The 24872-nt window shown below is 38.5% G+C and overlaps 1 protein-coding gene across 4 annotated transcripts in view; it reads left to right on the top strand.

The window, feature by feature from the left end:
- Positions 1 to 4960: 4960 nt before the first annotated feature.
- Positions 4961 to 24872, top strand: part of LOC128861299 (klarsicht protein) — a 190494-nt gene continuing 170582 nt past the window's right edge. The window contains exons 1-2 of one of the 4 annotated variants that reach the window (XM_054099335.1): positions 4961 to 5580; positions 5689 to 6020. The gene's annotated coding sequence lies outside the window, so the exon portion shown is untranslated. Of the gene's footprint in view, positions 6021 to 24872 lie in introns of all 4 variants that reach the window. The other 3 variants (XM_054099336.1, XM_054099337.1, XM_054099338.1) reach the window with 3 other exon arrangements.

Consider the following 24872-nt stretch of genomic DNA (forward strand, 5'->3'; position numbering starts at 1 on the left):
TCTCAATGAACAAAAAATGGGAAAGTAAACAAAACAAAGCCAAATATGATAATTTTGGCTACTCATATCTATGTCGAAAAAATCAACTGGGCGGATGCCATCTGTAAAAATCCGCCTTGATTGTACTGTTCCAGTTAGAATTTCGCGTTCGCTTATTTTTCTTCTTCTTTTTGCTTTTTTATTCGCAGCGCTGACGTCACGGCAAAATTGAGAAGGCGCAATCTTTTCAATTTTCGAAATTTGTGTTTTTTAATTTTCTTTATTTTGTTTAAATTTACTTTCTAAAGGGGTTTTCAATACGGGCGGGTAGATGCTGAAATGGAATAAAATGGCGGTTGCTGTGTGGCACGTAGCGCCATCCTGCTGGAACCACATGCCGTCTAGGTCCATATGGTTCAATATGGGCTACAAGAAATTGGAAGGGCCACCACGTCTACCGAAAAATGGGCGCAATGCGCGCAACGTTTGCGCTAATGAACACTCATTTTGATAATAAAGTTTTATCATTTGAACGTGCTGTTCAATCGTGTAACTTGCCATGATGATTTGGCATAAACAACTGAATAATAAACAAAAGATTTGACAGATGTCACCAAAACAAAATGGCTGCCACAGGGTGCCAAAATCGACCCGCGCCAATTGAAAAACCCTTTATGTAAATAACTTAAAAGAAAAATGTTAAGAAAGTTGGTTGTACAATCTTCGTATACACGTGCTTTGTGAAAGAGCCAAACAGGAAAACAGCGACCTTTCTCCTAAAACTTTGGAAGGACCTGAGAGTACTGGTGGGTGTAATCACAGGGCATAACGTCTGTGGTCAGCATATGGTTACCATGCGGGTCGACACTGCAGAGCATTTTCTCTGCAGCTGTCCTGCATTTTCCAGAATCAGACTTAAGATATTGGGTTGCGATACACTGAGTATGGACAAAGATCATGCTCTTCCTCTTCCGGGTCTCTTAAAATTCATCAATGAATCCAAGAGATTTGTGGAAGAGTGACCTCAAACTAATTCATCCGTTTTTACCATCCACCTTTAATCTTTCCTATCTCTATTCTTTCTACTGATATCTATCAGGGTGTAGTACAATGGTCTACTGACTGAGTGCTTGGACTTGCCCAGCCCCCAACAAATCTAATCTAATCTAATAATAAGCAAATTAAAAAAGAAAGGCTTTTGGAAAACTTCTTAAAATTTATTAACAAATAGATACAAAACATTTTTAGTTCCACAGGTGATTCAGTAAATTAATATGCGAAAATTCATCTCTTTTTAGAAAAACCTTGAGACCATATTCCCTTTATTTTTGCTTCAATATATTTATATATTGGGTTGGGGAATAAGTTCGTACGTTCTACCGAAGGTTTTTATTTAAACAGAAAACAATGATTATATTAATAAGTTAATCAATTATTTTTGCTGCAAAACTCGCCTGTTCTGGTGTCAAAGAAGTTGTTAAGCCAGGATCTCTTTGTTATCGAAGGTAACTGGTAACTGGTCGGTGTAAGGTCCGGAGAATACGGCGGATGCTAAAGGGCCTCCCATTCGATCTCTTGGAGTGTGACTTGTGCAACATGGGCCCTGGCGTTGTCGTGAAGGCGGCATATTGGTCGATGGCGGGCGAGAGGCTAGGAAGCAATTTAAAGGCGACTTTTTTTGTTTTTTTTCGTTGAGCCCGTGAGGCACCCAGGCTCCCAATTTTTCGGTGAATTAACGTGATTGAGAATCGTTTTATTACACAGTTCAAAAATACAATTGTGATAGTTTTGTAGAGTAGAAAGAGTTATATCGAATGAATACTTTGCCAAACAGCAAACAAATCGTTGTAAAATACAAGAAAATATAAAAACGCTATGAACTTATTCCTCAACCCAATATACATATATGTATATATCATCAAAAATTAATATATGTATATGTATGTATATAATTGGCGCGCACACGCTTTTTTTGTGTGTGGCCGAAGCCTCTTCTCCTATTTGTGGTGTGCATCTTGATGTTGTTCCACAAATGGAGGGACCTACAGTTTCAAGCCGATTCCGAGCGGCAGATATTTTTATGAGGAGATTTTTCATGGCAGAAATACACTCAAAAATTAATACTTTGAAACCTCGTTTGGTATCAAACGGCTCGGAGAGGTCCTTCCCAATTCTGACGGCGCTGCTGGTGTTAAGCAACGTCATCTTACATAGCCGTATTAGTTTTGCGGGGATACCAAATTCAGACATCGCGGCATACAGGTAACTCCTTTCCGTACTCTCGAATGCAGCTTTGAAGTCGACGAAAAGATGGTATGTGTCGATTCTCCTTTCATGGGTCTTTTCCAAGATTTGGCGTATTGTGAATATTTGGTCGATGGTAGACTTTCCAGGTCTGAAGCCACACTGATAAGGTCCAATCAGTTGGTTGACGGTGGGCTTCAGCCTTTCACACAATACGCTCGCTAGAACCTTATAGGCGATATTTAGAAGACTAATCCCGCGGTAATTGGCACAAATTGCAGGATCGCCCTTCTTATGGATTGGGCAGAGCACACTTAAATTCCAATCGGCAGGCATGCTTTCATCCTACCATATTTTGCATAGGAGCTGATGCATGCACCTTACCAGCTCCTCGCCGCCATGTTTGAATAGCTCAGCCGGCAGTCCGTCGGCGCCCGCGGCTTTGTTGTTCTTTAGTCGCGTTATCGCTATTCTCACCTCGTCATGATCGGGTAGCGGAACGACAATTCCGTCGTCAACGATTGGGGTATCGGGATCTTTACTTTCTCGGTGACATGCGCAGCTGTCACTGTTTAATAGGTTCGAGAAGTGTTCCCTCCATAATTTAAGATTGCTCTGTACGTCAGCCACCAGTTCGCCGTCTTTGTTCTTACAGAAAAACGCCCCGGTCTTAAAACCTTCTGTAAGCCGCCGAACTTTCTGGTAGAATTTTCGGGCGTTGTTCCTGTTGGCCAGCATCTCAAGCTCTTCGCACTCACGTATTTCGGCCTCTCGTTTCTTCTTTCGGATAATACGTCTCTCTTCCTTTTTCAGCTCTCTGTAGCGATTCCACATGGCTCGCGTTGCGCCCGATCGCAGCGTGGCTATACAGGCGGCATCCTTTCTTTCTGCGGCAGCATGACATTCCTCGTCGTACCAATTGTTTTTTCGGGCTCGCCGGAATCCGATTTCTTCTTCGGCGGCGGTACGTAGAGAACGAGAAATGTTGCTCCATTGTTCGTGCATGCCGGTTTGTTGGGCAGTACTCTCTGAGAGCAAGAGTGAGAGTCCTTGCCCACCCTGGCGTTGAAGTCGCCAAGCACGATTTTTATGTCGTGGCGGGGGCAGCGCTCATAGGAACGTTCCAGGCGCTCATAGAAGGAATTTTTGGTCGCATCGTCCCTCTCCTCCGTCGGGGCGTGGGCGCAAATTGGCGACATGTTAAAAAACGGGCTTTGATGCGAATTGTTGCGAGACGCTCTTCCATCGGAGTGAACGACAGTACTTGGCGACGAAGTCTCTATCCTACAACAAATCCGACACCGAATTTGCGCTCCTTTATATGGCAGCTGTAGTAGACATCGCAAGGTCCTACGCTTTTCTTGCTTTGTCCCGTCCATCCCATCTCTTGAATGGCAGTGATGTCAGCCTTTATTGTCACGAGGACATCAACCAGCCGGGCAGTGGCACCTTTCCCATTAAGGGACCGGACATTCCAGGTGCATGCCGTCAAATCGTAATCCTTATTTCGTTTGCAGTGGTCGTCATCAGTATAGGGAGGTCTCATCCGAGGTTTTTTTTAATCTTTTCATTGGGGGGGATTTTTAAGCGGCGGGTCCCAAACCCAGCACACAACCAGCTATCCTGGAATGTTTCGCCCTCTCACGTTAGCTCACTTCCGAACGGGTGTTCGGAAGCTACCCAGAGGACGTGGCTAATCCCGGACGTTGTGAGCTGCTTGAACCATACGCGGAAGAATCGTCCTGGCCACTCCCAAGTGAAAGGCGATCAGTAAATTTTCCCACTTGCGTGAACTTCTACACATGGAACCACAATATTACCAAGCCATTCACAGAATTTTCACAAACATGTAATTTGCCCTACTTTTGTTTGTTTTGTTCGTTTGATTTGTATTGCGAACTGAGCTGACTTCAGACTTGTCAAACCGCGAAAAATAAAGTAACTGTTTTTAATGGCGCCATCATAGATACTGAATGCGCCTTAGCAGCTATCAACCATGTTTGCAATTTAGGTTTGAAGCAATTTTCCTTGTGTATACCGTGCTTTAGAGTTTACACGCCACAGTGTTGCAAAAACAATGCCAAAATACTCACACCTTTTTACTAACCCTTTCGAAATTCCCTCATGGTCTGCGTCCTAGTCCATTATTTTTAGACGACAGTAAGTTTGGCAATTGGTGTTAAAACGAATAGCCAATTCGTTTATGATTCGTTGTTATCAAGGCTAACCTATAAAGGTGATAACAGCTGATTGGGTTGCTTTTAGATTAGGATGCCAGCATAAAATGAATTAACGTAATATATTATTTACATTCAAATCTTATTGCTAAAGTGTGCATTGTGTTTTTTGTAATTTTTGGCGATATTTTGTGGAAAATTTAAATTGAAAGGACTGTTTATAAAAAATGAGAAAATGCACGATTGTTTTAAGAGACAAGGGCGGAGAAGACAATTTTTCACAGTTCCAACTTGCATCTGTTCCGCTAGAAAAAAACTTTTTTCCTAGCAATTAATCCAAAGCCCTTTTCCTTTTAAGAGATCATCGTCACTTGTCAGTATTGCCAATTTTCGAGGACGGCACCTTCTGTATTCTCTACATGGTCCTCGCGGCATTATAGAGTTCTTGCTTCGTACAAATCTGTACAATGGGTAAGTCGCTAGGCAACCCTTGTGAGCCAGAGTTGCCTCACTTAAAACTGTATAGCGGCGTTTTTCGGTTAATTGCATATTCGTCGTTTAAAAAAATGTCAGTGTTTCGTTTTCGGTTGAATGGGAAACTGTGTGTTAATATGTATATTGTTTTTTAAGAGCGGCATGGTTTTGTTCAATTAAAATTCGATAGCAACGGGGATAATATTTGTGAGGCCCAAAATTATTCCATGCTTGTTAACTTACGTGCTGCCATTTTGGTATATTCAATGAAATAACTAGAAAAGTGGTAAATAAGTTCATTCGGTCACGGTAGTAAATAGTTTAGGGTGCAAAATTCACCGAAGCCAAATTGCATTCGCAAGTAGAAAATGGAAGAGTTCGTTGTTTGTGTGAGTGGAGTTTAAGAAAGAAGTGCGCTGAAAAGGTGGCAAAAAGCAAAAGCAAAGGCAAACAGAACGACGCATTATTAAAGTGTAAAAGAGCCAAAAAGGAAGCCAATTGTAGTGTTCGTGCAAATGATGAACATCAAATGCGATAAGAGAATTGAGTTCCATTAAAAGCGGTAGTGGTTGTGTTATTGCTGTTAAAAAATATAAAATGAATAAGTGATTGTGATACGATATAAAATATAGTCCGGATTGTTCATGAAAAAGCAACGTCAAATGTGATCCGTTCAAAGTCCAAACAATGAAGTAACACATTTATGGTACGCATCCATCCAGCTGTAATAATAATAACTTGTCCATGTGTGTGTTTGGCTAATGCTAAATGCTATCATGAACTCTCTTAGTATATACAATTCTGTAAATTTAAGAAACAGGTGTCATTCTATAAAGTAAACATTTACTAGTTATGTTTGGGCTCGCATAAGAGTATATTTTTGTGAAATCAGTACTCCATTCAACGGCTGGGCCTAGGTTTGAATACTCTGCACCCACAAATAACAACGAGCAAACAACAGCGAAAAGACTGAAGAAGAAAATAATGAACATGTGTCGAAGTCAACCACTGTGAGTAATAAAGAAGAAACAACTGCAACAACATGAATAAAAAAAACTGCTACAAACGATGTTTGTAGACGACTACTCAGGCGAAGAGGAACAAGTAAAGTGGATGAGAATGAAGTATCAATAGAGTTGATAGAAGGTAAGATCAAAGTATAAATAAAAAATGTGAATTTAAAAAAAAAACGTGCATGAATATATCCATTTAAATACCCTGCAGAGAAAATCATTCGAATGGAACTGGGTTTCTTGTGATGTATTAAGAACGATGACCAGTTCGGATTTCCTTTTTGTTCCATATACAGTGGCTTACAATACGTTTACATAGGCATTAATCACCTATCTTCTTCTTAATTGGCGCTATAACCGCTTACGCGATTTTGGCCGAGTTTAGCAAAGCGCGCCAGTCGTTTCTTTCTCGTGCTAACCGGCGCCAGTTGGACACACCAAGTGAAGCCAAGTCCTTCTCCACCTGATCTTTCCAACGCAGAGGAGGCCGCCCCCTTCCTCTGCTAGCACCAGCTGGTACCGCATCGAATACTTTCAAAGCCGGAGCGTTTGTATCCATTCGGACGACATGACCCAGCCAACGTAGCCGCTGGATCTTTATTCGCTGCGCTATGTCTATGCCGTCGTAAAGCTCATACAGCTCATCGTTCCATCGTCTGCGATATTCGCCATTGCCAACGTGCAAAGGTCCAAAAATCTTACGCAGAATCTTTCTCTCGAACACTCCAAGCGTCGCTTCATCGGATGTTGTCATCGTCCACGCTTCTGCGCCATACGTTAGGACGGGCATGATGAGAGTCTTGTAGAGTGTTAGTTTTGTTCGTCGAGAGAGGACTTTACTGCTCAGTTGCCTACTTAGTCCAAAGTAGCACTTGTTGGCAAGAGAGATTCTACGTTGGATTTCAAGGCTGACATTGTTATCGGTGTTAATGCTGGTTCCTAAATAGACGAAGTCTTTTACAACCTCGAAATTATAACTGTCTACAGTGACGTGGGTGCCGATACGCGAGTGCGCCGACTGTTTGTTTGAAGACAGGAGGTACTTCGTTTTGTCCTCGTTCACCACCAGACCCATTCGCTTTGCCTCTTTGTCCAGTTTGGAGAAGGCAGAACTAACAGCGCGGTTGTTAAGGCCGATGATGTCAATATCATCGGCATACGCCAACAATTGTACGCTCTTATAAAAAATTGTGCCTGAGCGATTAAGTTCTGCGGCTCGTACGATGCTCTCCAACATCAGGTTAACGAAGTCACACGACAGCGAGTCACCCTGTCTGAAACCTCGTTTGGTATCAAACGGTTCGGAGAGGTCCTTCCCAATTCTGACGGCGCTGCTGGTGTTGAGCAACGTCATCTTACATAGTCGTATTAGTTTTGCGGGGATACCAAATTCAGACATCGCGGCATACAGGTAACTCCTTTCCGTACTGTCGAATGCAGCTTTGAAGTCCACGAAAAGATGGTGTGTGTCGATTCTCCTTTCATGGGTCTTTTCCAAGATTTGGCGTATTGAGAATATTTGGTCGATGGTAGACCTTCCAGGTCTGAAGCCACACTGATAAGGCCCAATCAGTTGGTTGACGGTGGGATTCAGCCTTTCACACAATACGCTCGCTAGAACCTTATAGGCGATATTTAGAAGACTAATCCCGCGGTAATTGGCCCAAATTGCAGGATCGCCCTTCTTATGGATTGGGCAGAGTACACTTAAATTCCAGTCGGCAGGCATGCTTTCATCCGACCATATTTTGCATAGAAGCTGATGCATGCACCTTACCAGCTCCTCGCCGCCATGTTTGAATAGCTCTCCCGGCAGTCCGTCGGCGCCCGCGGCTTTGTTGTTCTTTAGCCGCGTTATCGCTATTCTCACCTCGTCATGATCGGGTAGCGGAACGACAATTCCGTCGTCAACGATTGGGGTATCGGGATCTTCACATTCTCTATGACATGCGCAGCTGTCACCGTTTAATAAGTTCGAGAAGTGTTCCCTCCATAATTTAAGATTGCTCTGTACGTCAGTCACCAGTTCGCCGTCTTTGTTCTTACAGGAAAACGCCCCGGTATTAAAACCTTCTGTAAGCCGCCGAACTTTCTGGTAGAATTTTCGGGCGTTGTTCCTGTTGGCCAGCATCTCAAGCTCTTCGCACTCACGTATTTCGGCCTCTCGTTTCTTCTTTCGGATAATACGTCTCTCTTCCTTTTTCAGCTCTCTGTAGCGATCCCACATGGCTCGCGTTGCGCCCGATCGCAGCGTGGCTCTATCTAATCTAATCTCTAATCACCTATAAATCCACCAAATTAATCTACCCGTGAACATATGGCAGATTACCTCCAAAATTGACGATCAGCTGTCAATATTGCCTTTTTGACAGGTTTTTCTTCATAGAAATAAATTTGGTGGAATATTTCGGTGTTTTGGGTTTCTTTAATTATTTCTAACGATATACAGAAATACAAAGAGAAGGAATAGCTCATTTAATTGCACAAATAATAAACAGTTGGAGGAAATCCGTATGCGACGTTTATTGAGGTTGCAAAAAATTATGGCAGCAATACGTATGGGAAATTCTATATTTTATAATAAGTAATAAGAGGACAAAACGTTTATTGACACCCACTTTTTTCTGTAAAATGAATCCATAATTAATATTTAACAAATAGTTTATTAGAATTATGTTTACAGACCTGTTTTCTTTGCCGGTATCCATTTCATTTAGTTTTTATTTTGATGTTTCTCCTTGCATTCGTAATAATAATTATCGATAACACAGAAAGCACAGGGTTGTATGTCAAAAAGTATTGTTATTATCTAGGACTATTTTATAATCTCAGATTTTGGGAGAGAAATTTTGTATGGGAAATCGCGTTTTTTAATTACGGATTTTGAGTTAAGTGCAAAAAAGTAGATCATCTACTTATATGTGAACGTATTATTACATAAGGATTTTTAGAATAATACTACGTAACACACAATAACTCAGCAAACCCTCAAATAATAGTTATGTTGGAAATTGATTAGTTAAATGCCCACAGATTTCGTTGTGTTGGGCATGGGGGAGCGACATGGCATTTAAAGCCCCAACTATTGGAAAAAGGACAGTCCAAACTTTAAGAAAAGTCCCCCATGAACCCCCTCTACAAACACCTGGATCGTTTGCAACACATCATTTTGGCAAAGAAAATGTGAAGTTATTGAGGTAAAAAAACACAACGAACAAAAACCATTGAAACTCCTCATATATAGGTATAGTACATATTTGATTTGTCAGGGAATATTTTTCAATATTTATTTTAAAATATTGTTTTATACAACAACAAAAAATAATTTGGATAAAAATGGTGCAATATTTGATACATAAATTCTTATAAGAAATTCCACAACACATAAATAAACAAATAATGGCACTGTCTATTGTTTAATAATAAATTTGTGTGGAGAAATTTGGCTTTAATCAGATCGGGCCATCAATTTGGGACAAAACTTGAAATCATTGGGCAATTAACTAATCCATGCTCGTTATTTTTCTTTCAATTTAACAATACGTAAAAAAAACAAAATCCATTGCTTTCAAAACTGTTTTGTTTTGGGATTATTAAATGTACGACTATTTAATATTTCATACGATAACCGTTATTTCTTTAAATTACCACTACGTGTTTGGGCATAGATTCCACCAACTTTCGACGAAATTTGGCGGTGCATTGGAGTCTCCTGAGAATGGTCGCAGAAACGACCTCTATATAGGTCCATATATTTTCTATAGGCCTTATGTCAGGATTTTGGGCAAGTGTTTGCAAATGCTTCGTGTTAAAAAGTTCCACATTTCAACATCATAAGCTATGTGTTTGGGAACGTTTTAATGTTGAAAAAAAAATTGTTTCTTGACACACAAATTTTTTTCCTGTAGTGTAAATTTTGCTTCAGAAATGATGGATATAAATGCTTATCCATCGTTCCATCTATGAAAACTAATCAGCTCCCCATGCTGTCGTACTATCCCGAACCATGACAGAACCTCCACCGTGCTTTTTGCTTCACAGCTCTTTATTTGAATCTTGTCATATCGTACGATGACCATCCGATCCAACACTTTTGTTTTATAGGTATTGTTTTTTCTTTATATAACTGGTTTTTACTATGCTACGCGCCTCTTAAGCTCCCGTCCTGTGAATGCCGTAATCGGAGTCCAACCACCACTTATAGCAGATGAAGAGCTCCAGCTTCCCGTGAGATACGCGTAACACTGGCACCATTACATTCTAGATACTGTAGCAGGTTAAACTCCTACCTATCCAGAATTGACCCCGACATACCAAACACATGTCCGGCATGTGAAGGTACCCCGCACGACACTAACCACCTTTTCACATGCCCCATCAAACCCACTCATCTAACACCCCTCTCCCTCTGAGCTAGACGTAGATAACCGGTGATATACCCTACACTGACGTGGTTTCTATTTCTGTTAAAACAACAAAACAACAACAATGCTACGCGCCCCCTACAAAGAGTTGAATCCAAAATAGAAGGTGAAGTTCGGTGAGGGTAGTGATATGGTATGAAGTTGTTTCAGCAAATATGGTGTTAGGCCTATTGTCCAAATAAAAGGCCATTCCACAAACCTGAATCGTAAAACAATAGGTTGCAGACCAAAGGATTTTGCCAGTGTCTGGCGTCTTTTATTTATTTATTTATTTAATACACAAACGCCAATCGGCAAGATACAACTTGGTAACAATTAATGAAAAGATAAAAAATGAATGTTGAGGTTAAAGGTTTAAACAAATTATTTGGGTATTTGTAACAATTAATTGATTCAAACAAAAATTTCGAAATGTTGTTTGACCTAGGGGTATGGTAATAGACGTGATTTAATATCTGGTACGAAGGTATTGAGTGATCCGCTGTAAAAGTCCACCTTTTGACAACTTTGACGATAAATTACTTTTTTTATCAATACTGTTTCAACATTGAATACTTGTCTCCGACAAATTCATTAATTTGTAAAAAAAATTTTAAATGAATTTTCTTGCTCATTTTCTGAGCAGTGAGCTTAATGCAGCTTGTGTATTCGAAAAAGAAAATCTATGATTACAAATGTTATTCAGATCATGAGTAAAAGCTGCAAATGTTTATGTTAGCCCTTGCGCAATATTTTAATTTTCTAAAAGTCTTTCGAAATCTCAAAAAGAAGTCATCTACTTAAAATAAATGCACATTTCCAACCCAGCATCATTGACCCCGATTGAAAATATAGGCAAAAAAAAAACATGTATAAACAAAAATCGGACCACATTTGTGTAAGCTGAATAGGCCTATTTAAGTCTCTTGCCGCTATCCGGTGGTGTTCCTCTTCACCTTGTTTTTTTTAGTAAACACAAAGAAAAAATATACATATGTATGTACATATTATATAGAAATTGATAGTATGTGTAAGTGGGAAATGGAAAGAATAACAGCGGATTGGAGTAAATGAAGTGGTTTCAGAAATTTGTTCGATTTGGTGATTAGGTTAACTCGTCGAACATTGAGCATACTTACTTCTTACTCCATGTCCATCGCTAAAAATAAGTCAATACAAAATATTTATGTATAGCTTTCACACAGATTCAAGGAAAATATCTATAAATAGATTAGAAAATAAAAGTTGTTTTATAAAATGCGAACATTCTTTATGCCATGCAACTTTTTGTATCACATACAAGCGTTCGTATGCACATATGTATGCGCTTAAAAAAGTTTCCGAAACCATTGCATTTCTTAGTCTCTCGCCTTTGTATCTGGGATGATTAAAATAGAAACAGCTGTATGACAAGCGATGCTCCCTAAGTTAATTGCACGCCAGCACTTTGAAGCTGTATTTCCAGCGAAGCTAAGAGATGCACCTTTCTTTTAAGATTTATCTCTTCTATGCGGTACCATGTATGTGCATATCTATGTACTTAATTATGTGCACATATGTATGTATGTGCATTAGCTCTCTTCTAGATTAGTTCTTTTTTTGGGAGGATAGTTTTTAACGCAGCTAATTGAGGAAAAAATTATTTCGAAATATTTATACTCATTCATGTCTTTACGTACTATAATATTGTAAGAATAATTGTCTTCAATTCAAAATGCAATTGGCATTTTAAAATTAAGTTACAAGTGAAATAGGATCTGATCTGGAAAACTTAGTGCATACCATATCTATAACTCATAATAAGCGATAAATTATTTCTGCATCCTGTAGATACGGTGATTGTACTCAGCTGTAATACTATGTTTGATTTATTTATTTATTAACAAATATAGGATTTTTTTTAAATTTGTTATTTAAAGCTTAATAAAATAATTCGTAAATACGTTGATGAATGCATTTGTATAAATTCTCCAGATAGCCTAATGAAATTTCAGACCAGGTCGTTTTAATGATTCGGAAGCATTTTTGTCTTCAAATTATTGCCCATTCTCTTAAACCTTAAAAGTAAGCCAGCTCCATAGATTTTCAGTAATGTTAAGAGCTGACGAATACGATGGTAATGCTGAAGTTTCAACGCTTTTGGGGCGCAATCCACACACTTGAAGTGTGTATAGGTGCATTATCCAATTAATAGGCTCAAATATTTCACGAGTCTCGGGGGAAAAGATGATTCTAACAGAGCTTTAAAAAACCTGTTTCTCGTCAATTTGTACTCTACAATTTTCAATGCGAGCATGCCATAGTACGATATTGCACCCCATACGATAACACCACCTTCACGGCTGTGATGTCGACTCAAGTACCTTATCTCCTTTCTTAACTCATGGAAATAATAATTGTGTCCATCTGGCCCATCGAGATTGAACTTCTTCAATTTATACAATTGCGGTTTTTTGCGATTTTGTATGCTTTAGATTTGGCGCTTTTAGAATGGCTCTTCATACAGGGGATTTGCTGGGTGCAATATTTAATTTTATTATAAAATATAACTCTTGTATTTTTAACCGTAATAAAAACGCCGGAAAACTAAAAACAAATGCGTTTAGTAAGCTGCGCGAGCAAGAGCAACACCTGTTTTGCAGCGGCCAGCCGACTCTGTCCACACTGCACAGGTAGTCATCGGCAAGCACCTAAGCTCTGCTCACCGCCGATTACCAAACGGAACGTGTTGTTTCTAAAAGCGCGCAGGCTTTTTATAGGCAAAATCAATCCTATTAGAAAATTCAAATTTAGAGTTTGAAAAAAGACATCTATTAGTCATTAAAATTTTAGGGCATGGCCATATATGTAAGATAAACTTTAAATTAAATCTTCTCTCCTCTGCTTTCCCATTTTATTAGAACTAAGAAGTTTTCGACCAAACACAAAGAATGCTTTAAAACACGATCCCTTTTCAGAGTTTTATTGCGCAAAAAATGTTGGCTAACTGAGCGCCTCTATTGACGTGAACCAATAAATCAAGCACCATATTACAACTACTGAAGTTTTACTGCTGCGGAATACCGTCAGATGAAGTAATATTTTTATGCATGTTAATTTTCGAGCAAACTGCAGTCTTCACTTAAATTATCCGAGATCAAATATGGTGAATGAACCATTTATTTCATTCTTGCCTCTAATCTAGAGAACCGGACTGTATGTATGTGTCTAAAATGGATCGTCGATTTCTTCTGTGACGTGTCCTGCACTAAAACTTGCAAATATGTACATATGAGCGTTTCGATATACAGTGCACTCGCGATAACTCGAACTAATTAAAACAGGCGCTGTTCGATTTATCGAATTTGTTCGACTTATCAATTGAGTGTGCTATGTTAAAAAAACAGTCATCGATATCGATTTTTTTCAATTAAATTTATTTATTTATTTACATATGGATATGAACATGAATATGTTTAAAATATTTAATTCGTTTTAATATTTTTCATCAAATATTTGGCAGTCTTTGTGTCAGTTACACAAAAAAAGTCAACTTTAACAGAAAAGTTAGGCCGAAAAGAAAGTTGTAATGTGTGTTTGTCTTTTCTTGCCTGCAGTAATGTTGAATATGACTTTTTCACGCAGCAATTGAAGAGTGTTAACCTTTGCGGAGCTTACTTGTTCAGTTGTGGCCCACTGAATTACCTTATTGATAGAGCTAACTGCCTCCTCAGATGATATCCGCTCACATGTCTCAGTTGTGTTGTTAAACTCAGACTCAGAATCACTAGTTTCAATTATTACTTCTGTGTCGGTAAATTCGGCACCATCATTCCATTTGTTAACATCATAAAGCGTAAATTCGACCTGTAAATTATGTTTTTCATGTTATGTTCTTTCAAGATGAGTCCACTTATTGGGTAATTCTTTTTTCTTTGGGACAGAAACCATTTGTATAAAGCGGCTTTCATTTTAGGAAACTCAGAAGCTTTTAAAGTTCTCTTCTTCCCAGGACCCAAAAACGTGTTGTTTACTGCTTTTAAAATTGCCTTGTCTTTCTTTTTTATAAGACTTATGGTGGACTTGGCTACCCCATATTCCTTCGCTAGAGAAGTAACACTACATCCACGTTTAATTTTGTTAAGGACTTCAGCCCTCTCTTTTAATGTTAAACACTTCATCCTTTTACGATCCATTACTCACATGCACTGATACACTACAAATGACAAATTTAAAGCAATTTGGTCAATGCAAGATGTTGTTCCCAGAAAACTAACGGGATATTAACGTCGAAATATTCATATGGACAATACACTAGTATACATATAATTTATATACATATACTATTACATATGTGTGTATGTACAAAATGTACATGTTTGAAAAGAATGTGTGTACAAATAAATTTGTTTTTTTGTTCGAGTTATAGCGCTTTTTAATATTGTTCGAGTTACAAAGTAGTCAATAGGGAAAAAAATGTGTTCGAGTTAGCACGTCGTTCGACTTAGCGGCTATTCGAGTTACCGCGAGTGCACTGTATATGGAAATTTACGTAACGGGTGATGACAAAAAATTAGCCTTTTGTTTAACTCCTTTAATTTAAAAGCTAAAACATTGAATCAATAGGGCTTAATGGTGGATATTTAATTTACTTCGTATTTTCGCTTTCGTTAAAAAAATTGCAAAATAAATTGCCGAAAAAAATCACCGGAATCCGAAGACGTATCCTTTCCTTAAAAAGTATCATTCTAATGACAATAATGTCTTCCATCTTAATTTTTTGATTATGTATGGAAAGCGGAAAATTCTGAAAACTTACCCCAATACCGTCCATGAAAGGATTTCCTTGAAAATTTAAGCTCCAACTGGAGACCTAAAATATGTGAAAAGCCCAAAAATGTCGTCCAGAGGTTATTCGAAGAAATTCTCACAAAGTCCTGGCGTACGACTGATCAAGGACCTCCTTCAACTGTACAATAATTTTCCTTAATGCTCTATGACTAACAAATAACTTTATTGTAGACATTCTGTGAAGAAATAAAATAAATCCTTTTTAAAAAAGTGTAATTGAGTTTGTCATCACCCGTTATACTCGTATGGAAATTTAAGTTTGGTTGTAAACCATTCGCAAGAGTTTTTCCTGCGTTACCCAGCCGATTGCTTCGGCCGGCTCTAAATTGGGATATTTTAGTAGTTTGCATGCGACGGCTGGTTTGTTATTTTCATTTGTGGCTGCTGTGCAAGCAATAGTTTTTGTAGTCATATAATTGCTATTATTGTTGTTGTTGTTGCAGCTGCGCATGCCACATGTGTTGTCATGCCGCATTCCACTTCTGTATATTAATGGCTGTGATTATGCTGTTCTCGTTTCCTTCAAGTACTTTGCTTCGGCGTTGTCGTGCGTGCTTGCGCATATGCGTATGTGTATGTATGCACTCATACTTATTTACTACTTCCATATGTGAATGCAAATGAATGGGTCCATATGTAATTTGCATCTTGGGCCCATTTTCCTGGTTAAAGTGCCATGAGCCGTCTTTATGTCTCATCACATATTTTCGTAGTGCAGAGCCCCTGCCTTGCAACATAAGCCTTCCAGGCACCTATAAATATGAGCACACTCACGATCACGTCAAGAATTGAGAATGTCCTGTATTGCACATTATTTTTGACATTCAAGTTCAAGTACTGGTTCCAGTTTGAAAATTCTTGTTGATTTTTAATTTTTTTTTCTGGCCTAAATATCGTGTTTCTATTATTTTGGCCAGCGGTCGCCGTGACCGAATGGGTTGGTGCGAGAAATAACAAATCAAAATTTATTACTAAAGTAAGGTAAAATACTCTATATAGCATATTGTACATACCTATAGGGTTTGGATGGAATATACATACACACACAAGTCCTGCCTGCACACAAATCCTTAGCAAACAGAAGCTATTTTTTGCCTCTGCTTTCAACAGATTTCTTCTTTCGGTTTTTATAATTTTCATAACATAAAACTACTGTTCCGGGCTCACACTGATAGGACTACGCCCTCGCCAAAAATTGATTATATTTGTTCTTTGTTAAAACCGTGCACTATTGCCATTCAAAATCATTTTATGTTCCATTGTATACAGTTATGTATGATTGTGGAGTATTTATATTTTCAGTGCTTATCTTGGCACTGATCGATTCGGTGGTTTATTCGGATTTAGTAATCGGAAATCACTTTTGTGGCAGCTGGTGGACAAGGTCATTATCATACCATAAAATCAGCTACTTCGAGCGTATTCATAAACGTGTTGTGCGCGTTCATCTCTACATATGTATGTGTATACGAGTCTAACAACATTTACGTACGGGCGGACCCCAGACAACAACACAATATCGTTTACTTCTTATTTGCTTTCAAAAGTTTTCCTAACTATTACTAATTTCTGGAAGCGCAAAATTTGTCTTGCTTAATATTATATTACAGCAGTTTACGATGGTGAAGCACTTGGAGTGGGAGGATCTTAACGAACAACGAATGGGGTTGCACTGAACTAAAGTAAGCTGTTGCTGCAAAACCTGATGTAAAGCAATTATTTGTAAAGATATACTTACACATATGCACATACCTACGAAAACACATGCATACATTCATGCATAGCCACCGATCTCTATTTCATTTTACATCGATACGATGTGATCTTTTCAAGTATAGCCTTTGCCCATTCCAAGAAATCGTCAATTTGGCGAAGGATAGTAACTTTGTAGTTGTATGTCTGAAATTGCGCGAGAAGTTTTAGGAGAAATGGCAACGTTGTGCCCATCAATTCATCACTTTCGTCTTTTACAACTGGTTCGTAGTTTTAGCGTTGAGTGTGCGTTAAATGACATTAAAATTGCTCAAATGCTTGGCAGGAGTTTAAGGCGTCGCGTTAACTGGGTTTGAGTCTGGTTGGCTTTGTTTGGCTTTTTTATGTTTTCTTCTGCAGTTTAAATGCAGTGTGGTAGAAAATTTACTTTCAAAAGCCTAGTGGAATGCACCTTTTCACGTAGATTAATTTTGCATTAAAACAATATATAATAATACTATGTTCAATGATAATAAAATAATATATACGTAGTTTGGATGTCAATTCTGAAAGGAATCCTCTTTTATAGTAAAAAAAGGACTTTGACCTTAACTTTTTAGCAAATATGGGCGTGTTTGAATGTTTTTGTTTAGTCTTAAAAAAGGCATATGCATGCCTTTGTTGTAAAAAGTTACACTGACTTACTTGATTTTTCATTTGAACGTAAATTAATTTGCATTCAATCCTACTGATTTCTGTTTATTCCACTTAAATTGTTCGAGTGTCTTCAGTTAGTTCATCAGATATGTGGACGCTAAAATATTAGATGCGTATGAATTTAACTATTGTCATCATTTTGCTACCGATGACATAGTTTTCACTTTAAATAAAAATGCTTATTTGATACCCATTTACTTTTTAATTCCTAAAATAATGAATATCTAAATTCCGAGTTGCTGCGATTGTAATAACGAGGATCAAAAAATCTGGGGATCGTGAAAATCGAAAGAATTGACATCCCTAATAAGTATGTAAATTTTCTCTCGATGTGCAAATTTAGTTCGTGAAATTAGATTTCGAATTGATAATATCCCGTAACTTTTAATGTTTTCAGTAAAGCCAACATTCCTAAACGTAAACCAAGAAATGTTGAGCAAACACCATTTTGGCTCGCTTGCGTTAGTGAGACATTATAAATTGTAATCAATAAATTGCACAGAAAAATCCCTTAGGATATGCGAGCTTTTGGTATTTTTTAGCTTGTTGAATGGTCTCGCTGTCCGTGGCGTGTTGACTTTCCCTTTTATTTGAGTATTTGAGTATTTAGGCTTTCTCAAATGGGAAGGAAAAATTCGCCTATCTTCTGCCCATCTACGGCAGTAATACGAGACGAACTCCACTACGTATAAATATATGCGCGTATGCACGTATGTGTCACATGTGCAACTATGTGGTGTGGCGCGAATTCAGAGTTGACTTTGCCTGGCGCGCTTGTGCATGCCAGCTTGTTTGGTCACCTTGCATTCGAGAGCAAAAGTGCAAGTTGCCGAACTGTAACCAAATAATGCCAGACTTTATAAATAAATTTGTGACTATGATTACCATTTGCTCCCTTCCTTCCACCTGGTGAAGGCATGAGTGTAAGCTTCATTCCGACAGCAACATTTAAGGCTATTCTGCTTTTGCTGCATTACGTGAAGCATTTGGGCTGTGATGTCTATTGCAAAGCGGGAAAACGCGTCAGCTAAAACTATATCGGTTAAATTGCAGCTCTGTGATAAGACACTGAACGACCGAGTTTTGATTTTTGCACACTGCACAAGATCCTCCCTGCGCCCATGGCTATGCAGGTATGTATGAACATATGTACTCGCTCGTCGCATATTTGTTGCATGTATTGCTAGAGCAATCTACGAAGATCTTTTATGGGATTGGCTCTGTCACACTGACGTTCGTTCGCCAGATGGGGCCGTCAGTGCGGGCCGTTTGGCAAACCGCTGCTGTGTACTACTAATTTTCCGAAATAGTCTGCACCAAACAGCGAAAACCAACCAACTCAAGCACAGGTAAGCTTTGCTCCACAGCAAGTGGCATTCTCCTTTCGCATTTGACTAGTTTTTAGCATCCATGATTCGTTGTTTGTATATTAGTTTAATGTCTTCATATTGATGCAAATAGTTTTCTTATTGAATTAAATAGGCGAACGAATAAGTGGTTTAATGAATAATGCGATAGACCCGCCTGGCGGCCTCCCATTCGCTGCGCCTTGACGCTGATGGTGATCTCGATCGAAAGTAGCAGTACATACGTGCGCACATTTTTCTGCGCTTAAGCGTTTAATCGAATTGACTGATATAAATGTGAATATAGTAGCCAAATTGTTGTCCCGTTTTACCTTTGCTTCGTTCAATTGCGCCGTGATCACGTGAAACATCTAATTTTAAAACTTGAATTGTAAGTGTGCGCATCCTATTTTCATGTGGAAAATTTTTTGTTTTGAAACTGTGGAAAGATTTTTTAGTTGGTCGGATTCTGAAACGATCTTTCAGGACAACCCAAACACTACAATTGCCGAGTGCTGTTAGAGTCAAAAGAGCCCTGTATTAAATTATGGAGTAATTTTAAATTCAATAGGGCTGTAATTTCTTAGGAATCAGATGTTAATACTAAACATTTATGTTCAAAATACCTGTATATATTTTTGTTAAATCTAATTTGGGAGTTTCGGTAAATTTAATATGTTCACACTTTTATTTTCCATATATTAGGTGAAGTAAAAAGTTCCGACACTTTTCCGCTATATCTCTTTAGTATGCCAAATCTCACGATGCACGAGTATACTTTGCAAAAGATTACACCCTGCTGTGATTTAAAGATGTCATCATGCTTCCAAAAAGATCTTTGCCAGTTTCAGTTTGGTGGATCAAGTTTTGTATTACAGCGTTCGAAAGATTAGGTCGAACATAATTCGATCAAATGATGGAATCGTGGGGTTGGAACGCCAAGTGACAATTTATTTGATTGCCAAGGAACTGAAGATTAGCTAGAAAAAGTTTAGGACTATTTTCACAAGTCAGGTCTATGGGTGCACCCCGAACTATACAAATAAATAAACGTAAGCAAGTTGTTTTTATAAATCGGGACGAGGATTTCATCACGTAATTTTGAAAATGCCTTAATGGGTGCATATTTGATCTAAATCGGATAATTCTAACTTAATTAATTTCATTGTATGTACTAACTTTTTACTTGACTTAATTTATTATTTTGGTATCGGTATCGAAACATACATAAATATGTGTAATGCAAAACTTAAGTAAACATTTTAACTATTTTCTTCATTCACTCCCCTTCGGCCGCGGCTGTTTGGTATCGACCTTAATATTCGGCTGTGACCCACTTACGCAATTTCTTGCCGCGATTTTCATCGTCAAAATCTGTGTTTTTACAAACAGCATAAAATAAAAAATAAACTTGTTGCGGCAGCGACAGAAATTGCACCTGATTTTGCGGCACACAAATTTGACTTGGATGCGCCACCGTGGTGAGGCGTCTTCGTGCAGATGCGCGAACTAAAGTCCAATCATCTTGAAGTGTGAGTGTCGATGGTTGCTCGCCGAACCTGTTTGCCTGTCGTTTCCAATAAAATATCTTCGACACCGGCGTAACAAGCAATTACACCAAAAACATTCGACTAGGCATACGTGGTTGGGGTTTGCGTTGGGTGTGTCCTAATTCCCACTCAAGCCAAATCAATGCCACTAAAAGCCTTTTAGGTATGATTTTGATAAGGCTCGTTTTCGCTAATGTAGCAAAATACACCAATTGCCCGAAAATCGTAATATCACATGCTTATACTGAGCTTTAACTTTTCGGATTGTATATTTGAAATCACTATTACTTATGGTATGCAAATAATGTGCTTCATCTTGTGGGTATGTAAGTATACCACATCCATATATAGTTTTGAAGCCGTAGCCGAATGGGTTGGTGCGTGACTACCATTCGGAATTCACAGAGAAAACGTAGGTTCGAATCTCGGTGAACCACCAAAATTAAGAAAAACATTTTTCTAATAGCGGCCGCCCCTCGGCAGGCAATGGCAAACCTCCGAGTGTATTTCTGCCATGAAAAAGCTCCTCATAAAAATATCTGCCGTTCGGAGTCGGCTTGAAACTGTAGGTCCCTCCATTTGTGGAGCAACATCAAGACGCACACCACAAATAGGAGGAGTAGCTCGGTCAAACACCCAAAAAGGTTGTAAGCGCCAATTGTATATATATATGCATGTGTATATGTTAATTAGTAGAATCTTTTATCAGTTTTATCAATCATTTCAGGTACATACCTGCTAATTTTTATGTATGCATATGTACGTACATATCCATTTCTATAGCGTGTCTGCATTGAATCGCTTAACCCAATTTAGGTCTCACTTAAGAGTTGAATGCACGCATCGGGCCAGGTTGGCTGGAATATTTGCCATTATGCAACATGCAACCTACAGTTGTCGCGGCTCATACGTTGCTATATTGACGCGCGTTTTAGACTGTCCTAATTTTGTTTGAAGCTGTTGAAAAAGCAACTCATTCCAGCTGAATGCACATATGCGATGCCAGGGCACTTGTAAATAGTGCGTGGGACTATGAATAAGTGTGCGGAAACTGATTTCATATTTATGCATGGGTGTATATCCATGTATCCAATCCAGTGTAGAGCTGTGAAATAAATTTGCCTCTTGCACCCATGCGTGTATTGAGATATGAATACATATGTATGCCCATATTTACGGACTAGTAAAGCAGAAGACTGAAATCTATGACAGCCGCTTTTCCCGCCCCAGTATGTGACCCTTCTTGGTATGCTGAACCCCATCCATCTTCTATCGCCACTAGAGACACTATGCAGTAAGGTTGCTCCAAACACTTGCTTTCAGAGCTGGCATCGAGTTTAACCCTGTACTCGAGGTCTATTTTTGCCGAAAAAGGTTCCACCTGAATTCAATTTGGATTTAATGCAACCAGTAAATCTGGGTCGTTTCGGCAACGTAGAAGCGACTGTCGTGGTTTCGCAAGTTTATCACTGTTGCCGCAACTCGCTTCAGTTATGGAAAACTCGCTTCGATTTCCCGGCGGAAGCAGTCGTTTTAGCAAACAACCATGACCACCTACGCAAAGCCGAATGAAGGATCTCCATTTGGAGATGCGGCAACTGGTGAATTAGCACAAGCGGTCGAAATTAGATGAACACCTGAAGACCTGTAACCTCACCTCTGGTGTGATTGGAAATTGTATTTCGTCGGACCCGAGCGCGAGCTTTTTAGGCGACAGTTTACACCGCATCTTTCAGTCAACAGATCCAAGTGTCGTGCTATCAGATGTTTGCACAATCTGCCAAACAAAAGTGCACCACTTGCTTTTACCAGCGATGAGGCTCAGGTGGCCGCCAGGAATGCAAAAGCTGCCAAAGTGACTGAAAAATATGGGTCCACCGCGACTAGCTTACATCACTAGAGTCTTCACTCCTATCATTGCTAAAAAGTGGGAAATAGGAAAGTGATCCCACTATTGAAATCTGGAAACCCGCCAACTAAGGGAAGTGAAATCGTCCGACACATCTCGGGCACTTAACGGCATAAATCGTGGGCTTAACCCAAACCGCCCCTACGTGAAAATATTCCTAGGAGCTCTGGACATGTTTTTTGCCCATAACTTTGTTATTTTATGTCAAAGTATGTAGACTATTGTCCATCACTGTATTATCTACGCATTCCGCACACCGTGAACAAAACGGGGGTTTGTGGTAGACGCATTTGCATAATTTTTTTTATTTTGCTAAATACCTTTTTGTTATTTTTGGCGCATACAACTGCTGTTTCCCTTTCGAAGTCGATAATACCACTTTGTCAAAATTTTTTAGTTTTATAGATTTTAGTAATATCAGAACATAACATTTTTACCAATTCTACCAATTATTATTAGTGTGAGCTTGTGGATATTTGTATGTTTTACATTTTGGGACAAAAGTTGACACTATTTGTCTTTGGAGTCCAGGGTTACTGTGTATACCAAAATTAAAAAAATACTAATTCTTATTTCATCTTTATTATGCTCTATGCCGTATATTAGAAGTATTCTCGTGTTTGCATTGGAAATCAGTAAATTTGAGTAGCAAGTGAAAACCATCGACGTCGTTTCAATAATTTGGTGATTGATACTGTATGATAATCTACTTGATTGTAGACTAGAAGTACATACAAAGAGACTTACACTTCACCACTTACCACTTGGCTGTCATTATCTGAATGCAATCATTGCTCTTTATGTGATGTATTGGAGCATCAATAGGATAGACGTTTTTAATTACTCCTAAGATTCGTTGTGGTCGTCCAGAACCATAACACCAAGTCGAAATTCGATAGTTACATTCGGTAAACAATAACAAACTGTTGCATGGATCATGCATAAAACGCATGCGTGCGCCCAATTGCGGTGCATTAGTCTCATCGCATTGGTGAATTCGAGCTTAAAGCGGAACCTTGCCGCCTTATTCGGTAGTGTTTTTATAAAGAGTGAAGGGACGTAAATACAAGTAGTTGAGTATATAAAACCAAAACAATAAACGAGATGTGCGCAAATGCGGGGCTAAGTGAACAATTGAATGCTTTCGGTATGAAGCTTAAGCCTCTTGTATGCAGCTCATTCTGGCTAGACCAATTTGAACTTTAAAATGACTTTTAATAGCGATATGATACAGAACTAAAAAAGAGTTAGTTTTTTAAAACGACAACTGTGGAATTTTGTTAAATATTTTATACTGTTTAGTTGAACCACCCACATACTTTTTTTGCCCATATGCTTACTTACACATACATTTATTGCTCTCTAATATTTGTTTTTTTTTTTTGTTTTTTAATTTTCGAACTAAAAAGTTCCCTTTTTTTCACAACAAATCGTAAAAAAATGCGTTTTTCCTTGTACAATCTTTCAGCTATGTTTTATGTTACTTCATTTACACATACACAAATATACGTGCAAAAACATTTTTATAAACACATTTACAGAGCCATAAATGGATTATTCGTATTCTTCTCAAAACACCCATTCGAATTCTTAATTATTACACTTTTTCTTTAACGACGTTTAGAGTGGTCGCCTTTCACAGGGTTAAACAACAAATACTATGTAGGTATGGATGTATGCACAGTAGGTTGGGTCAAATTGTTCTGACGACAACTTTTCATCAAATTGTATGGCATTTTCGGTATAGAAGATCTATATATAGAAGAGTTTTAGGCATTCGAATTTTTGGAAGCTAAATTTTTTTGCAATGATAGATTCATTATGAGGTTTGCACTTCTACCTCATGGTCTTTTGTGCCCTCTACGCATCACAGTACCTCATCCAGATCCCATTCCCTTATTAAACTCAGGATGGAGCAGTTGGCGAAGATGTCTCAACCTTCTCTTTATAATATTTTTAATTGATTTACCAAGAAATGTAAGTGCATTTCTGACATACTTATAGAGTTTTTAGTAAATACAAAAGGATAAATAAACAAATGAAATGAAACTCAAATGTAGATAAGTGAATGCGATGTACTATTAAACCCGAATAATAAAGAAAAATTTATTTCGCGAAAAGATAATGCCTTCATTTACAAATGCGCGGGCTTAAGACTCATTTTGGACCTATGGTTTCCGTTAGAATTATCTGTAGAGTTCGAAAGTACCATACGATTCAGCCAAATAAAATCGGTCCACATTAACCTACAGATTAGTTGAAGTGGCGATGACACAGAAAATATTTCATCACCAGAAGGTGACTTGTAATTTTGGCCACTTTAAACCTACAAGAAGAGAAACGACTAGTTACTTGTTTATGTAGATACCCAGAAAATGATTACAACAAAAGCATATACATAAATAGACTCAGAGAAAATACAGTAATTAGAGCAGATCGGCGGGAATCGCAGCTAGAAACGGATGTCTGAATTTAACAATTATAGCGGCAACTTCATCCGCTACTCAGTGTGTTCTTACGCATGCAAATGCAACGTAA

Source organism: Anastrepha ludens, chromosome 4 (genome assembly GCF_028408465.1).
Source record: "Anastrepha ludens isolate Willacy chromosome 4, idAnaLude1.1, whole genome shotgun sequence".
In the NCBI taxonomy this organism is placed as follows: Eukaryota; Metazoa; Arthropoda; class Insecta; order Diptera; family Tephritidae; genus Anastrepha; species Anastrepha ludens.